This window comes from Pavona decussata, unplaced genomic scaffold, assembly GCF_977016875.1.
Source record: "Pavona decussata unplaced genomic scaffold, jaPavDecu1.1 SCAFFOLD_61, whole genome shotgun sequence".
Taxonomy (NCBI): Eukaryota; Metazoa; Cnidaria; class Anthozoa; order Scleractinia; family Agariciidae; genus Pavona; species Pavona decussata.
In genome coordinates this window covers 3020682-3040000 of record NW_028145482.1, presented here as the reverse complement: position 1 = coordinate 3040000, position 19319 = coordinate 3020682, and the positions used below count along the sequence as shown (strand labels likewise).

General features: G+C 39.6%; 1 pseudogene across 1 annotated transcript in view; it reads right to left on the bottom strand.

Moving 5' to 3' along the window:
• The window catches only part of LOC146479110 (uncharacterized), a 177126-nt pseudogene that overhangs the window by 154360 nt on the left and 3447 nt on the right, over window positions 1-19319 (bottom strand). The gene's annotated exons all lie outside the window — the stretch shown is intronic.

Below are 19319 nucleotides of genomic sequence, written 5' to 3'. Positions count from 1 at the left end.
ACCACATTCACCCTCTTCTCAAGCCTAACAGCGATCATGTACTAGTATCGAGAAATGGGGGACAACATAACAAGCTAGGAGAACTAATGAGTAAATTGGTCTTCGATGCAATAGGCAATTATGTTCACCCAACTCGCTATCGCCAAATAGTCGAGACCGCAAGTTTCAGAAATCTTAGCAGTAGTGCGCAAAACATGAGCTCCGAAAAGCAGAAACACAGCTCCATCGTTGCAACTATCAAAAGCAGCAAACGCGCGAGGTCGCAAGCAAGGCACACAAATTTTTGCAACGACTGCATGGGGATCAATTTTTAACTTGCCCTACCGATAAACATTACAGACTGGGAATTCCAATTTCACGAGTAGAAAACACTGGACTCTTTTTAAGTCATGAAATGATAACCTTAAGTGCATGCTTAAAACATGGTAGGAAAAAGGAAGGCAAACCAATAAAGCATGTAGATTAAAACGGTATCACACATCAAATCACAACATTAATTTGTGACACAAATGCTAACTTTTCAACGATTGCTGATAGCTTGAAGAATCTGATATTTTACTGTTGACTCGGAGTGAAAAAGTGTTATTCTTCCTCTCTTGGGTATTGGAGTACTTGTGTGCTCACTTTGTTGTTTTTGAGACTTCGGTTTCTGATTGCATGAGTGGCAGTACCCTCTGGGCGTGGTCAAGGGCATCATGAAGAGTTCTTTTGTCGTCATCTGTCATCTCTTCACAATGATAGGGGAGGGGGCACCAAATGCTGTTAATGCGTTGCGCTTGAGACAGGGACACCCACTGCATCTCCACAGTCTTCTTCCTCCGCTCCAACAGTACCAATTTCACAAGCCTGTGAACTTCGTCTTTCTTAAATTTCAACTTGAGCGCTTCAACAGTCACTTCCAACAGGTAATGGAGTGCATGCTTCACATCTAATTGATGGCAGGTTAATGGAAAATGGCACCGATCAAAATTATGCTCTTCTAAAAGAATGTAACCCCTTTCTTTACATTTTGAACCCGTGTCTCTAAACAACGAATTAAAAACATCATCCCAGAAGGCAATGGTAGTTGGTAAGAAGCTCTTAGATTTGAGCTTTTTAAGGAGGGCACAATGCAGAGCATCCCTCCCATCATTTAAATTTCATCAGATGGCATGGGATTTTGATAAGACGTAAAAGAAAATATCACAGGTTAAAAACCACAGCAGCTTAAAGAAAAAAATCAAAATTTTCATAAGCAAAACACATCGTATTTAGGTTTGTAAAGAGGAATTACATCTAAGGTGAGTGTTATGTACCATTTTTAAAGACTCATTGATCCTATCAAGACTCTCAGTGAAATTTCTTCCTACTCGTCACAATACAGCTTCATAATACTGAAAAGGAGAATACAAGATTTGATCTAACGATTATCTTACCTTAAAGCATGGTGGTTTAAGTTTTCTGCTGGCTCCCATGTGTTCTCAATACTTTAAAAACCCTTCCACTTAATGAAATATTCATCCTAGTGGAGAACGAGCAACAAATATATCACTTTCGAATTGATGAAATTTTAAACATTGGCAGGAATTCAATCTAAAGCTCATGCCAATCTCTTACCTTGCCATTTCGGACTCTCTTGGGTATAATGTGATGGATTTCGAACACTTACTTACTTGCCTGTGTCCGATGTCTTATTTCCGTTGCATAAAAGTCGGCTATGTTCAATTAATTCAGCTCTTTGTAAAAAGAAACCTTTGCCATTGCAAAGAAAACCCGAATTCTGACACTTACAAATGCACTGAAATATTACACGGCTGCGCAGACTCAGTAGCGCGAACAGAGCTATGAACGTGCCCACAGCTTTTGCCGCTGACTGTCCTCAATTTCTCCGCATGAGTTGCTGACTATGTGACCATAAATTTCACTTCGGGTTTCTTGAGCTTCGTCTTCGTACTGTCAAGGAGAAGATTGACTTTGCATGCTCTTTCTAGTAACTTAAACAGGTTCTTATCATGACTCCTGACAGTTAGAGAAGTCATCACCAAGCCTTTGCTGAAGGAATTATATTCAATGTTAAATGACTTACCCCAAGCCGTAACATTACACTTTTTACGCTTTTTGTCATGCAGCACATTTGTGACAGGTTCCCAGACGGCAATGTACTACTCTTTGTGTTTAATCACTTCTAAAAAATTATGTGGTAGCTGAGAAGTTCCTGTTTCATTCAAGTGATGGCCACTCCGATTTAGATGCTGATCTACAGTGATGTTAGAATGGTCAATTAACTTCCACTGGTTTTGGTGACAAAAGTTCCTCAGTGTTGAGTTTCCTTCCTTTACATGGTTTGCTAGTTGGTCATCGTTGGGGTGGGCTGTCAAGCTGGATAAGACTACTTCTGACTCTGGTGCTGCACTCTTAATCCACCTAGTGAGGTCAATAATTCCTTCAACACAGGCAGTTGGATTTTCACTATCCCGTAGGCTGTTTGTGCTGACATGAACGATGAGGTGTTCAGGATTTTTCCTTATGATAGGCTTGATATGTTCATGCATATCTTTGGTGGTACAGCCAAGAAAGGTGGAAACTTTAACTTTGTTGTTATCCCGGAACATTTTATATGCCTTTAGGGGTTTCCAGCGATGTTGGAAGAAAATTACACTTAATGATTTGCAAAATACCCCCTTGGATTTTTGAAAGGGTCCCATGAATTTTGAGAATTTGAGGCAGTATTTTACAAAAGAATGGGTAAAATAATAAAAATAAAGAGTAAAATATTGTTTTTAACATGAGGAAATACAATTCATAGCTTCAAGGCATTGTACAATTTTATTTTTATTTTATAGACAATTCTATCGGCTCTCTATTTTTTTTACTGACTGTTTACACAAACAACCACGAAAAAGGGGGAAATAACGTCATCAGTAAGTGTCCTCACTAGTGAGGATATGGAAAATATGCCACTTGTAAAACACTCCTGTCTGTATAATAAGGATAAAAAACATCAGTCAATTAAATATAAATACAGTTACCCACCTGTATCTTGCAAGCGTCAAGAAAGTCTCTGATGCAGACACAATGGCCTTGTCAAGTGCAGCAGGAGTAGCAGAGGATGACCCAAGTAGTTCTTTAGATTTTTTTGAGCTTCTTGGGAGCAGTTATCGCTACCCTCAAGAACGGTTTGGCTCCGGTCATATTCATCAATGTCCATAGCACTGTTTTCATTTGTCTCCACAAGAGCAGGGATTTGCTTCTATTGAACTTCCTTGAGAAGGAGTTCACATTTTTGGGCGGCTTCTATGTCCTTCCACATGAGAACAAGGGAGTCATGTTGTTCCGCATTTCTTTCTGCCTGGCAATGGTTGCACTGTGGGACATACAGATTCCAAGGCAGTTAAGGCGGCTGAATATCCATCATTTGCCCGCTTTGGAATTCTGCTATCAGAGCAGCAGCTGGTTGTGTCAGAGCAAAAAATCCAGAAAAGCTATCAATGTCCTAGCACTTTGTTCAGCTGCTTTGGCTAAATTTGAGAATGAGAGAATGTCTGCCCATGCATACAGAATTTCCCTCATCCTGTTACACAGTGGGGCCAAGAGCCAGGCACACCAGCTTGTTGGAAAATGTGCCAATTCTGCCGGAGATGTTGTTTTAACAGTGTAGCGCCAAGCTCATGGCGACTGTTGAAGAGCCAAAGGTCACAAGCCAAACAACTTGTCGCGATGAACGTAACGGGCGGGAAATGCTTTACTAATCAAATAAAGTCAGGAACCACGGATTGTCACTGATTGTCGGTGATTTAATTGACTAAAGTCGAATGTAAACTGAAATACAATGCAAAAGATTATAGAAACTAATTACTTAAATGTTTGCGGGTAACCAAGATATCCAACATAGTTTTACAATTATATAGAGCTCGTAGCTAAACTACAAAAAAGGCGGGATCGAAACTGATAAAAAATCTATACACTTGGACTTAGCTAACTGAAAAAAGAAAAAAAAAATTGCTAAAGCGCTATTTAAAACTGCAAGTACATGATAACAAAGGCCGTGCTTACGTAAATTTTCTTTGGAGGGTTAAACACTTTATTTCATTTAAACAAACCTATACATGTTTTTTTTTTTAATATATAATTGTTATTTTTCCCCACACTACTTACAATGTTATTATTCTATTCCAGCTATACACTACACATCATGCAGAAACGAACTAAGACACTTAAAACTAATAACTCACACTACAGCCTCTTACGCTATTCACACTGCGTTGTTAACTGTACAAAAAAAGAAAAAAAAATTAGCAAGTAAACTTCATCTCGATTAAATTCATACAATAGGACTCGGGATTCGCTTGCGGAAATGCCGTAGCAAGCGAAACGTGACAGCGGGAAAGTGAAAAACCAAGTTACTTGAAATGTCTAAAAGCACAAAGGGAGCTGAGACACATAAAAACTTGTTTGACTACGGTATTTGTAGTGCTAAAAGGACGAAAGGGCGAGATTAAAGACTAGGGCGTTGTCACGTTCTTAACTTAAGGTCCACGCTAAAGGAACTATAAAAATATTGAGCACAAGAAAACTAATATCCAAGACGAGTACCTGTAGACAAAAATACTAAGATAATCGTACTTACACATCGGTTCCCACTTGTGCTCTAAAAGGCCAAGGATGACTTAAAGACTTCTCTTACTAAAATACTCTTCTCAAGACGATAAGTAATGAGGACTAAAGACTACTGGCAAAATGGCGTTATGTTGTACTAAATGTTTCCACGTGTAAAGCTAATGACATAATACTAAATAAATGGAATTAACGAATCAGAAAGGGTCACTAATAATCATTATAAGTAGGTTAGCCTCATTAGGTGTTCTTCACATGGCTCCCCTAAAATATTTATATTTCACTAATCACTGCTTGTGCAACTGTAACTAACAATGTCCAGTGTTCATAATATCACTATGCGTGATCAGAAGAAGAAAACTCGCAATTCGTTTTTAACAGTAGGCACCTCGGCCAGGACCTCACCAGTCTCCACTCACATGCTGGTGCTAGAAGCACCAGGTTCTGTACAGGTCTCTCCAGGTAGCGCACTGCGCCAGTTCTCCTGCCTTTGCTGTCCAGGATAGACACAGGCAAGCTGCCACATGCTGCGAGGTGCATTCTTGTCCTTCACCAAGACAACATCGTTGATGGACAGGTTCCTGCGAGGTCATGACCACTTCTGTCATTCTTGTAAGCTAAGGAGGAACTCTTTTCGCCAACGTGACCAGAACTCGATGGCCAAGTGTTGTACAGGTCTCCAACACTTGCGTGAGTACACATCAGTTGGCTCAGAGCTTCCAGGGGGTGCTAGTAGCACCTTGGACTTCATGGTTAACAGGTGGTTGGGAGTGATAGGTGCCAGAGAGTCAGGATCGGCAAGCTGGTTGATGGTTAGAGGTTGGCTGTCGATGATTGACTCTACTTTACACATCAATGTCCGTAAGGACTTGTCATTGAGCTGGCCTCCGTTACTTGCTAGAAGAGACAACAGGACAGAACTCACAGTCCTAATTTGCCTTTCCCATGGATATGGTTGACAAATCCCAGGGAATTGAAAATTAAACTAGTGGTGGACAAAATGCTTCGCCTGGTACATGGTTTGTCTTGGAGAACGATGCGGAACTTAAAGCGATCTTTTTCTACGGACCACTGAACCCCGAGTGTATGTTCCAAAGGAGGTGAATCGAAGTCCAGGTCCATAGCCTTCACGCCATCTGCTCTGTTGGACTCCAGAATTTCTTTGACAACCTCCTTGCTATTCGATACAAACTTGTGTAGATTGAAACCACCTTTGCTGCACATGAGCTTTGTGTTCTTAACGAGTTTGACTGCTTCTTGAACTGTACCTACAGACTTCTAACCGTCGTCCATGTAGAACTCATTTCTCAGAATGTTCGCGGCGGCCGTGCCAAACTCAACTTCATGGTCGTCAGCTGTGGTTTTAAGTACAAAATTTGCGCAGCCAGGGGAGGACGTAGCTCCGAAAAGGTGAACTGTCACTCTGTACTCTTGTGGTTCTTTCGCTGTATCGCCCTTGGGCCACCAGAGAAAGCGCAGTAGGTCCCTGTGTTCTTCATTAACTTGCACCTGATGAAACATGCCTTCAATGTCGCGGCAAAAGGCGACTGACTCCTGGCGAAATCTTGTCAGTACACTGACCAGTTTGTTCGTCAGATCTGGTCCTTTTAATAGGTTCTTGTTCATGGACTGATTTTGGTAGGTTGCAGCGCAATCGAAGACAGCTCTAAACTTCTTCTATGCATGATGCAAGCCATGATGTGGTATGTACCATGTGTTTGACTCTGTCTTGTTTTCGAGCGGTACTACTTCAGCATAGCCCTTGTCAATCACTTCATTCATGAACTTAATGTAATCTTCTCTGTATTGACGTGAAAAAAAAAAAACCTGTCATTCCACGTGAACCTACAATGACTGAAGTAACCAACAGAACAAATGATTATCTGAATCATGGCTCGATCAATTTTCAGTGATTCTTCATAGGCATTGTTTTGTTCTGCCACAATAACAACAACAATAATTTATTACAGATTCAGATTATAGAAAAGGCTTGTCCGGCAAATAGCCACAAAGCTAGTCCAGGCGGGACAAGACATAAAAGATTACAGTTAATTACAAACATGCTGGAAAACAGAAAACTTAACTTTACATAATAATGCTGATTTAGATAAGGCTATACATCAAAATTAAAGTAAATTATATGTAATTTTTTATTATCATTAATATTACAATAGAAAAGAGATGAAAAGGGAAAATGAGAATCAGATTATACTGGCAAAGAGAAGGACATGGATGATCACTTTTTCATTTGGTCAATTATCGTTTACACTTCAATATAGGAGTCTACAGTTTCAAGTGTATCAAATAACTTTCCTTTTAGGGATTCTTTAAAAGATTTTTTGTACTATAATTACAAGTTTCAAATTTTTGCAGGCATATATTAAAATCACCTAAAAGACAAACTTTCCTATCAAAGAAAATTTTACAGTTGCTTCTTCCATATATTTTAGAAAACTCTTGGGGGAATTATGTTGACGGTACATGATTCCACAAATAACGTTTTTTTGATTAACAAAGGAAATTTCAATCCACAATGCTTGGAATGATTAGGTTAAAACCTTTTCTAGCACTGAGTAATTAAGGGTTTCGTCAACAAAGAGCCCAACACCTCCACAGGCTAAGGGCCTTGGAACGTGTTCAAAAGCATAACCAGGGATGTAGCTCTTCTCTTGTTCATAGAACCAATCAAGAAGCTATTTTGTGTAAAGTCTAGCATAGGTGGAAGGTCAGATGCACTGTTGTCATCAACAGTTAAGCACAGTTTTTGCTTTCCAAGTGTGAATGTAGTTCTACAAAGTAAAAGACAGTGTCCCTTTTGACAATCTCATGGATGAATTGCCTTGTCCTTGATGTAAGCAAGATCAAATTCTATATCCTCCCTCTTCCCAAAGAGAGACTAGCCATTTGGAAAAAAACCAGTCTGTTTGAGGAAAGAGACAAGCCCACCTTTGTGCTTCCTCTTCTTTTTGCCAAAGTGACAAGGACAAGTTTGTTTTTGCTTTCACTGAAATGCTTCCAACCATTTTGAATTTTTTTTTTTATTTCACTTGTATCTTGCCACCTTCTCCATGCACAGGGATACTTTCTTGGAGAGGTGATTCCTTCACCTTCTTATGCAAGTAAAAGGCTTCTAAATGCGATCGTTTTTGTTCTCTTTAATGTTAAGTCTCTATCATTTACTCTATCCACTTCGTTTGTACAGAAATCAGTCTGTCATAAACTTTGGGTAGACCCAACTCCTCAGAAGGTTATCAGATGCTTGGATAATTGCAGAGACATGCATCCAAAGATGCATAACACGAAGAAAATCTATCATTTCTAATAGTTTTACAATATTCCTCATTTATTGTTTCTTAATTGTGGGCTTTGTCACATGTACAGGATTATTAGTCACAGGGATTATGCGTTAAGTTCTTAATTTCTGCTGTTGCTACTAATGGCAAAGAATAAAAACATGAAAAACGGGCCGAGTGCATTGTTAAGTTATATAAGCACGCAAAACTTTTTAAGAACACAAGAAAAGTGCTAGAGAAGCAAGAGCCGCAGGCAAATGCTTCTCGCACTTCTCAAGCGTTCTTAAAAACTCCCAAGTGCTTAAATAACTCAACAATGCACAAGGAACGAGTTTTTTTATTTCTTTAATAAAATGTTAACTAACAAATCAGGCATAACCACTTGCTTGAGAGCATATTTTAATCAATCAACATTGCAAGTCATTCCCCGGAGGTCCACCCAGATGGCCGGTTGAATCAGAAGCAGATGGGTCCACTCTTGGGCTGCAAGCTGGTAGGGATCCGCACTGGGGCAGTCACTCTGGCTTTGGTAAGGGCAGGAGCAGTCAAGACAGTGAGGCTTAGCAAGGCCAGAGAAGGTAACGTTCTAGAGATCCTGATCAACCTGGTCCCAGTTGTTAGTTAAATTGTAGGCTGCGCAAACGTTGTCGGAGAGGAGGGCTGGTCTGTTGAAAGTTTTAGCCGCTCTGCTTATGATTTGTTAGTACTTAAGCCGCTCGAGCAATCTCCAAGGGTGGGACTCTTTGATTTAGCAAGTGCCAAGCTACTGTCACAAATTTGATCAAAACTCAGCTCAGACAGATTGCACTGGGCTTACACTTGCAGAAAACTTAGAATTGTTTCTTACCTTTAATACCATGTGGATATTACTGTAATCTTGGAGCTTATTTTTCACACAAGGAAAATGACAACTCCCTGCAAATGCAACGCCAAATGTTTACAAAGGTTTGTATGATGGTTTGGTAGCCGCACCAGAAGTTCTTTCATACCCGTCCAAAAAGCTTCCAAAACTGTAAGGTGGTCTTTTAGGATTTTCTTGTCCGTATGCTCATTGAACAAACTAGAATCTGCAAATAAAATACTGCTGAGCATGTTGGGACAACTTGGTAGACCGTTTATATAAAGAATAGCAGGCCTAATATAGATCCTTGAGGTACACTACAGATCTGATTACAAAGACAATATTTGGATTTGTTTACCAGCACAATCAATCAATTAATCAATCATCTTTATTTATACACAATAAGTATTAAAGCGACGCTTCGCTTGTGGGGTCGTGTCTAAATAATTGAATAAGATAACTAATGAATTAGAAAATAAATAGGATATACACCAGCTAAAATCATATAGCTACTTACTACATACAAGTCTGAAACAATAAAAGTTTAAAATTCTAAAGTACAAGGTGGTACTCTAGTATCGACTAATTATTAACACTAGTTATACTTAAAATCTTCCTCCCTTCTGGTTAATGTTTGAGGGGAGATACAGTCGAAATGTAGGTGTAGCAGAGTCTTTGACCGTCTTGCCATAATCGCATATTTCTTAACATTGTCCATATCTTCATTGAGTTGAGGAACCAACGTGTTCCAAACTATTGCTCCTCTACGAGCTACAGAGTTCCTCATGTAGTAGGTGTTTAAACGAGGGACATCAATTTTCAGTTTCTTCCTAAGTTGATATCGCTTGATGTTATCATTGTTCTTAATAATAGCTGACATAGCGTCTGGAGTCAGGTTATTTTGGATTTTACACATAAGATTAGCCAAGCTAATTTTATACATAAAGGCTAATTGTGTTCTGTGCGAGAAGTAATCAGTAATCTATTTATGAGCAGTCTCGATGATTCTGTAAATTTCTAATTTTTGTTATGGGAGAATAGCATAGTTGAGAGTATCAAATGCTTTAGATAGGTCAAGTGATACACCTGCTAAGTAATTATTGGAATCCATTGCATAAGCAATCTTGTTAACAAAGCTAATCGGCGTATGAGACGTAGTGGCCTGGGCCAAATCCGTATTGATAAAAAGACAAAATCTTGTTGTGTGTTATGAATTTAAATATGCAATTGTAAAAAAACATTTCGTTTATCAGATATTTGATCCAGTAAAATTTTAGTGCAATTGAACACTGTAACTTTATTCACAAAATGGCCCTGATCACAAATTTATTTATTTAAAACGGGATAACCACTATCTGGTGTCAATGATTTCCTTCCGGCTTGGCCTTTCTGCTAGAGCCATCACACCAGACCTGTCTTTGACCTTTGGCGCAGGCTTTGTTCCTGATGCTGCTAAGTGAAATGCTGCTCGCAGTATTTCCAAGTACTCAAAGCTCTTTTTCTCCAAAACTGGCACCGCTGCAAACCACTTTGACACTCTACTCCAGGAATCTTGAATCTGGGCTAATGAGTAAATGTTAGATACATGTAGAGAGTGAATAACAAAATATAAATGCTAAACCAACATTGGACATCTGTTGCTGAGTGGTAAACCTGGCTTGTAAGAATTTTTTTCTAATCATATCATTGATTTTCGGGCTAGTCCACTATTTATTATCATTATTGAAGTGTAGTTTAATAAACAAGCAGGAGTGGTGGTTTATCAAGTTTAAAAAACAAGGCACAGCCAAGTGTTCTAGACTTGATAAAACACAAACTGCGAGTTTAGTCTGTCAACGGCTTCAAAAACTTCTAATGTACGTCTATTCATTCTTGCTCTAATATTGATAAGATTTAGGTTATTTTGGCCTGGAAATTGGTGTAAAATATAGTGTGTCCATATGAGACACTTATTAGTAATGATTTTAAATTTCTCTTTGCAATATTAAACAGAGAAGCTATGAGAATAAAGAAAATGATCAACAGTACAAAAATCTAACTTGAGAGGAATCAAACTTGTTATATAAAAAAAAATGTATAGAGACCAGTAAGGAGAATTTGCCTATTGACATTTGGACTCAAGGGCTAAATATAGTGGTATCATAAAATGTGTCATAATTGCCTTACCAGGGGTGGGCTGCCAGCATAGTATCAGCTTTTATAACATAATGAGTGAAGTGCGTCAGTTTGGTTATGCACGAGTTTTAGTCTCAGATCTGAGCCAAAAGCGCGTTGACCCCTGATAAAGTAAGTAAAGGTGACAGTCATCAACATGAAAGATAATCAACTTAATTGTGATTGCGTTCGACAAAGAACGCATTCCTAATCCAGGCGAAATCGAGATTTTTCGACTGCGTATTCATCGACACCAGTTTGGCCCCCCCGAAGGATATTATGCAGGGGCGAATGACGTCATTTCCATCAACCATGTGCTTTGTTTTTAGCGGGAGTCCTCGCGGGAGTCGAGTTTCACGTATTGCCTCGCGTGTTGGTGTGCTTCCTTCTTGAGTTCGATCTTCTGCTTGCTTTTCAAATTCTGGACTGTGCTTCCTTGCTGTGTGGACTGTTATCAGATAAGTTGCGTTGTTTACGTTTGAAGTTAGAGTTACTGGCATTTGGAATCTTGCGAAAGTATTGCGAAAGCTTATCGATGTTCAGTTCCTTCGTTTCAGCGGGAGTCGAGTTTCACGTTCTTGCATCACATTTGGTGTGCTTCCTTAGGATGGTTTCGCAGTTTAAGTTTGAAAGAAGACTTGCGGATTAGATTTAGATTTATCAACGCCTTCACGAAATATGTACGACTGCGAAGACACAGGAATAAGTTCGGCATAGTGTTGTTTACCCGTTTCACTACAAGAAACCAACGCTGCCCGGCTTGCGCTGACTAAATCAAGAGACAAGTTGCGTAGTTTCAGTTTCGGAGATGTGTAGCTCGGCAAATAATTTACCTACCAAGTTTTGTAAATCGGCAAATGGCCATAATTTGTGATCACCAAAGCAAAAAGTTGCCGAGTTGTGTAGCTCGGCAAATGGCCATGATTTATTTCGAGAAAAGCAACATTCCTAATGCGAGTGAAACGAACAGGTGCAGTTGCAATGGCAGACACTTTATCGAGTCATTTGATTATAAGTACCCAGTTTTGTCAGCGTTGGTTTCTTGTAGTGAAACGGCCACAGTTTGATTCCGTTTTACGGGGAACAACTCTACGAGACAGCCAACTTTGTTTTGCGTTTTTAATATTGTTGGAGCGATGTGCGGACGTGTACGCTCGAGCTGGAAAGTGTTCGCTCTTGAAGCGTTTTCTCGGTTCCTTGCCGATTGCAACCGAAAATATTGTGCGTTTTTAATCAAGGAAATGCTCTTTTCGAAGATTTGATTCAAAAGATTAAAGCATAATTATGTGCGGCGTACTGGTTTAGCGAGGTAAATTCGATGGCGCGTGTTTCCATTCTCAGCTTGTGAAACAGCGGCCGAAAAGTCGCAATATTTTAGTTTCGCTTCCTTCACTGTTAAAACTGGGTTTAGTGAACAAGTTATCCACCTGAGTTATCCTGTCATTTGTCAGTAGAAGACACGGTTACAATCCTAATCAGTTGATAGAAAATGAAGAAAACGGGAAATTGCCTTTTGAGATGATCTCAATAATATTTATGCAAATTTGTAACGCAACGCCGAAGATGTCTCGCGGAGGCTTTCAATGTCTCCTCAAAGGCAATGGCAATTTAACGGGCACGTTGATGTTTTCCCGGTTCCTTGCCGAATTCGACCGTAAATGTTGTGCGTTTTTAAAAAAGAAAATGCTTTTTTCGAAGTTTTCATTCAAAAGATTCAAGAACAATCAAATAATTATAATCTCGCGTAGCGTACTGCTTGCGTAGCAAATATATTTTTATATTTTATTCTTTCATTTAGTATATTTAGCTATTTATTTAGTGATTTATTTTTTATTTCTTATATAATTATCTATCTTTTGGCTCCTTTTCCTCTATTAACGGAGATTAACGTGTAGCTCAACTTCCGCTAGAAACGAAGGAAATGAACATATCGATATGCTTTCGCAAGATTCCAAATGCCTGTAACTCTAACTTCAAACGTAAACAACGCATCTTACCTGATAACAGTCCACACAGCAAGGATGCACAGTCCAGACAAGCAAGCCACCAAATATATACTATATTATAAACACTGGGTTATAGATTGATAACATTTTTTGCGATTTTATTAAACATGTGAAAAATATCTGGCACTTAATGTAATTTTCTTTTCCCAAATGATCGAACGCATCTCTCTAATCTCTGATTATTACTAGTATACATATTGTGTGGTTCCAGAAAATATCCATACCCCCCCACGGAGGATCACAGAAATTCCGAGGGAGAGGGGGGTCTGAAAGCGCTAAATTTCCGAGGGGTTAGGGGGTTACACGGACAGTTTACTTTCCAGGGGGTTCGAAATGGTTTTCAAAATGTGCAAATCGAAAAATACGTGCTTATTCGATTGCCAAAACAGTTGAAACTATGACAAGCAGAAATAATGAATGATTCGTTTTCATATTTTTCCGTTGTTTCGACTTCGGATATGGAAGACAGGGCTTCTGAGCAGCATGATGCAGATATTGGTTCGATATGGATTACAAACAAGCCAAATGGCTCACCACAAAGTTGTCCCCAGTCCCCTCGCATTAGATGTGAAGCTACGTAAAGTGTACTTCCGTTCACTGTTCATTCCCGCAAAATTTAATAAAAGTAATTATACCTTTTTCCTAGCGTTATTGAAATGATGTGCCTGCAAACAGGCTCCCTAGTGAAAGTGTATGAAAAGAAATAAAGCAACAGTTTTGCTCGCATCGCGAGCAAGACTGTTGCTTGTATCAAAGCGGAAATACATGTATGCGAAGAAAAAACATGTTCTAATTCAGTAATTGGCTTATCATCAAACGTGTTTGCGTGTCAAATTCCAAAGTTTGAATCAGCTTTTTACACGAACGATAGCGGAAGATTACTATTGATAAAGAAAGTTTTTTATTCTGCGACAGCAAAAAGGCGCGACATTTCCATATTTAACGGGCCAAACGTGGCGCTAATAAGGGTAGCTGTCTCGGCCTTCTGTAGAAATATTTATTTCCGATAAATCATTCCGCTTAAAAAAATATGGCAAAATGTTTGCAGGTGTACGTGTAAAAAGCCTTTGCTCTATGAAATCTCAAAATACTTCTTGATCACTTGTGCGACACATGGTTTGAATTTGACAGACCGCGTGAGGTGAAGACTCATGTTTGCCTCTCGATAATTGAGGAACAAAAACTAGAAGATAATTATTTTATTTGGTGGCTGAGGCAAGAATTATAACCAAACTACACTGTAATTATCTTGTGTTTTCATGCAAATTAACATTCAACCAAACTTATTTAAAGTGAATTTATAACAGGCAAATTTGCAAAACAAATTATCGGGCTATTTAATACGTTAACAGTAAACCAGCAAACTAGCTACCAATAAAACCGAAACACTACATAATTTTATAGTTCATAAATTTTCCTAAATTATACAGTTCAAAGTCTCGTCCCGGCTGATTTTAGTCTTCATCTTTAGTTTCTACTGAGCTGTTTTCACCTTCTGAACTGGAAAAACTCGACGAATCATTTCTGTTAGCTTCCAGTGTTTGGAGAAGGCTTCGTCTTGTACCAATGGCTTTTCTCAGTGCGTCTTGAGATTTTCTAAGGTCGGACAGTTTAGAGTCCACTTCTCTCTCGATGTCAGCCACTCTGTTCTGCGCATCTTTGCGTTGAGACTTGTTTGAATCAATCAACTCCATTCTTGCAACGGTTAGCTTGTCCCGGAGTTCCCGCAGTGAGGTCTCGTTGTTTTCCACCCGTCCAATGTTCTTGTCCTAAGTAGCTCTGGATAATTTGAATTTATTGAGCAAGTGATCTGGACACTCTTGTTCTATTTCTTTCTTTAGCATGCCTACTTCATCCTTAATTAGCTTGGTTTTGTTAAGAATCCAGGAAACGTTTATCGCTCCATGAAACTCTCCAGGTTTAAAACTGCTTAATGCGCTACTATGACAAAGTTCCTCTGCTTTAGCATTCCAAAACTCTCTGTACGCCTTATTCGTGCCTGTAGTGTTTGCAATTTCTGCTTGGCTGTATATCTTAATCTTTCTGGCTCTTGCTGCAAAATAAGGATCTTTCGGTGTTGATCGCCCGGGTGAACATAAATCAAACAGCGTGGGCTGCTGTGAAATTTTGGATTTTTTAGGTGGTGGTGAGTCAAAATCCATTTTCTCCGTGTCCGCATTTTGAGAGGTGGAAGCTTCAATGGTTATGTCAGAACTGCCTGGCGCTTTGATTTCATCTCGAATTAACCAAATTGCAGGCTCGTCAGTTCCTTTAATACACTGCTTCAATTTGATGACTGCTTTTTGTTTTATTCCGACGGTGACACGCTTGCCACTAACGAGTCGCGTAAATTTAAAAGGAAAACAGAGAACATAGTCAACTTGAGCTTTCATTTCATGGCAAAAAGCCTAGTGTTTCATCAGTATTCTCAGCAACTACACAGCAAGAGCTGCTTTCGTTTACGTAAACCAAAATATCCGACATGATGGAAACAGCAGCAACTGTCGAGTAGATGCTTTCTGGAAAATTATTGATTGCAGGCAGTTGGAGGTCGTATAGGGTGACCAAAAATACGCTTCAATTGTGTTAGAAAAATGATCCACCCATAAATTATAAAAGAACGGATTCCCGGTGACCGGATGTTCATTAAGCAACAAACAAGATTTTCTTTTTTGGCCGTTCCACACATAGGCTGTCGCCGTATTACTCGTCAGGTGCCCCTGTTTCCATCATGTCGGATATTTGATTTTTAAAACTTAGAGAAAAAGAAATAGAGAAGCCCTGCTTAGAAACCCGGGCTTGGAAATAACTCACGAGTTTGCCGCAAGTAACTTTAATCTCAGAAATTAATCTGTAGAAGCGAAGGAGACTAATATTGAAAAGGTTGTTAAAACTGTCAGCGACACCTTAGCAAATCTCAGGAAAAATGATGTAAAGAAAACTGTACACTCTCGGTTAAAGGACAATTTCAGTGAGGTTTTGGAATACTTGGACAGCAAAAGGGACAGAGATGTCATGGAAGCTGTTATTGCCCAGATAACAAGCGTGAAAAGCGTTGTTTCTATCAAAGGTAAAAAAATTCAAAGGGAGTTTTAGCAGACATCATGCAACTTTGGATTCAAATTTAAAACGATTCAAGGACATTAGCCAAAGCTGCCAAACTGTAAGAAGTGATCTAACTGTTTCACAGCAGTGCAGAAAAATCCAAAATGACAAAGTAAGAACGAAAAAGGAAAAATTAAAAGTGATCGCCAGTGGAAGAGGACGACGGCTGAAATGCGAAGAATTCCCTGAACCTGCTCAATACATAGAATTTGCATTCGGAGAGGGCGACAGGGTTCTTCGTGGAGGAGGTGGCCTTCAAGCTGATCCTGGCTTGTTGGATACTACGCTGTTTAAAGCTGCCGATAATGCAACTGTAATGAGACATGTTCAAGAGATGTTAACAAAAACAAAGCCAGACTTCAACATATCCACGTCCTGTTTGTATACGTATACAATGAACTACAGGAAAGGTACAAAACAGGCAGAACGCCACCATCACGGCAAGGGAGTAAATGCAGATGTATCCTTGCACAAGGCACCCAACACGTCGCAGAACATTTATCCAATCAACGCGCACTGGTCCACGTCTCATGTAAATTACCTTGTTGATTCAGCATTTGAGAACGCAAATGGATTTCTTCTTGACTCTAAAGATGCGAAGTGTATAGTGTGCGGAGATATTGCTCCTGTTCTTAAACCTGGAAAAAGTTGGTCCAACTTCGAAACACCGGATCACTCCTTCGATCAGTCTTGTGTAAATGCGGTAACTCCCATGACCCACCTTTTCATGGACATATCTAATGTTGATCTACTTATTCCAGACACTGAGACCGTTGTAAACGTTACAAGGACGGGAAATGCAGTGACTCTCATCAATTTATCCCTAACCGAGCCGGAAACTGTGTTTCGTGTTTTCAATGAAATACTCTATTTAATGACAATACCTTCACTCGATAAGTTCTTTCGGAATCTGGAAACTGGAAAGCTGAAAGAAATCATGGGCTTTGTAGTCGATAACGGACCTTTAGAAGCCCCTGGCAGTTTCCTTGTGCAAATGCTCCTAGTTCGGCTTTTAAAATTTCTAGATCTAGATAAGGTAACTCAAAGATCGTTCGCCGAGTAATTGAGCAAAAGGAACTTTGTTGAGTGTGTCCATACATCCGAAAACAGCTCTTTAACAAGTCACGGTTCTTTTTGTTCAAAGATGGTTCATAAGAATGCGACCCCAGGAAGTCAAGAACACAAGGAAAATATGGAAAAGATGGCAGAAGAAGTCATCCAGTGTATTGGAAAAGGAGTGTACAATAAAGAAACAATCAAGTACTTAAGAGGTATTGGTCCGGAAGAAAAATTTATTTTCAAAGATGAAGAAAGCCTTAAGTCATTTAGTCTACTGTCCAATGAGAGAAAAGAGGAGGATGAAACGAACTATAGGCCCACAAACAATGCCATGATGGCATATCTTGAGGACGTTTGGGGTGTGGTCAAGGATTTTAAGGGAAGTTACCGCGAGGATTACCGAACACTAAAATGTTTCAGAACAGCCGGTACTGACAAGTACAGTACGTCTATATTCCGTCAAAACGATTCATGGAGTGGAGGAAAGGTGCTATAACGGTTTGATCGACAACCTTTGCCCAACTTTAAAAGATGGGAAGATTCTGGCGAGCTTCATTACATGAGCTACGAAACAAGACGCGATTTTCCAACTGGGCCATGGGATGAGTGCCCTGGTCTCTTTTTACCAGACAAAGTTCTTGAAACTTGCTTCCGCGCGAATCCTGTTCCAGCGCCATAACATTTGAAAGCTGTACCTTTCTGGCCTGGGTTTCAGTAGAGGAAGCAACGGAATACTTTGAGAATGCCAGAAAACAACTGAGGGAGCAAGAAGTAGACGACTTGAAAAGAGAAACCTGGTAGCAACACCCTCTTTATAAGGAGAGCAGGGCAACTTTAGCGAACAAGTGTACTGAGGCCAATCTGATTTCCACTGGAAAAAAGTACGATTTGGTTCAGCGAATCGTAGAGGTGCAAGGTGAAGCGAGAAAACTGCTCAGTGCTGATGATCTGTATGATGGCAAGATGTCGTCAATACCCAGTTCTACGGCAGGTCTCATGAAGTTGTCCGTTGCCCACTTAAGAGCAATACTGAGACGCCATAATATTCTAGAAGTTGGTACAAAGGAAGAACTTATTGCAAGGGTTGGACTTCTTAAAGCGAATCATCCAGAGGAAGCGTTTTCAAGAGAACGCTTGTGTATTTTACACTACGTTACAGTTGCAAAAGAGATTTACAGAAATCAGGTGGGAAAGTCCTTTATCCGTCGCTCAAGAACATTTGCACTCGGCAAAGAGGAAAATCTGACGACCAGGAACTCTTGCCTACGAGATTTGTTGAAAAACAAGACCCCAGCCATTGAGATCGGCGGTTCAAAACGAGCCCTACCAAGCATCCTTGAACCATTGGAGAATGAAGTTGCTAAACAAGAGGAAAAGGTTAGAGAAAGGATTGGTGAGTTGGAAAGGAAACCCGCCGTGAAGACAAAGTGTTGAGAGGTCAAAGAACCAGTGAGCAATAGCAGTGACTCTGTTGGCATTCGGAGTTCTGAAAGAAAGAGAAAGCAACCAACAAAACTACAGGACTCTGCAGACTCTCTGAATCAGTTCATGCATGTGGGAACTATAGTGGATGTCTTGTGGACGGAAGATGAATTGGAAGAAACAAGCTGGAATCCGGGATGGTATCGCGGGGAGGTTCAGAAATACGACGAAGATGACGACATGTTGTACATTTTCTATTTTAAAGATTGTTCTGTTTTTACCTTGAATGCAACTGGTGCTTTTTCGGATGGAATTATCCGTGCAGTCACTTAAGTTTTGTTGACTATTATTTTTATCTTGCTGTGGCTAAATGTGACTGGCAGCTGGTCAAGCTTTTTATACACGAATTGAAAGCAGCACTTTTTTATCTTTTTTTCGCAGAGCTTTTCTGAACCACTTATCAATTTTTAAAAAATAGTTTGGATAGGCTAAGGGTATTTATAAAATGCTTGCAAATGATGGGACTATTTTGAAGATGTCTTGACCGGCTGGCAAGCGTTTCGCCAGGGCGTTTGTTTTGAAGAATATTCAGCTGTATGTATACATTAAGAGCGGCGATGCAATTACTTACGTTTGTTAAGTTTGCGTAAGGTTTGTGAAATGTGTTTCATGCATGGTTCAACAATATTGAATTAACTTTTAAATGTAAACTACAAGGACGAAGCATATGACTTCACTGATGAGATTGTTTCCTAAAGGAAGATCTCAAAAATGTTGCGTGACAACTAGTGGCTTTCAAATTATCTCTGCTGAAGTGTAGACACTCCAAAATTCTCGCATATCTTG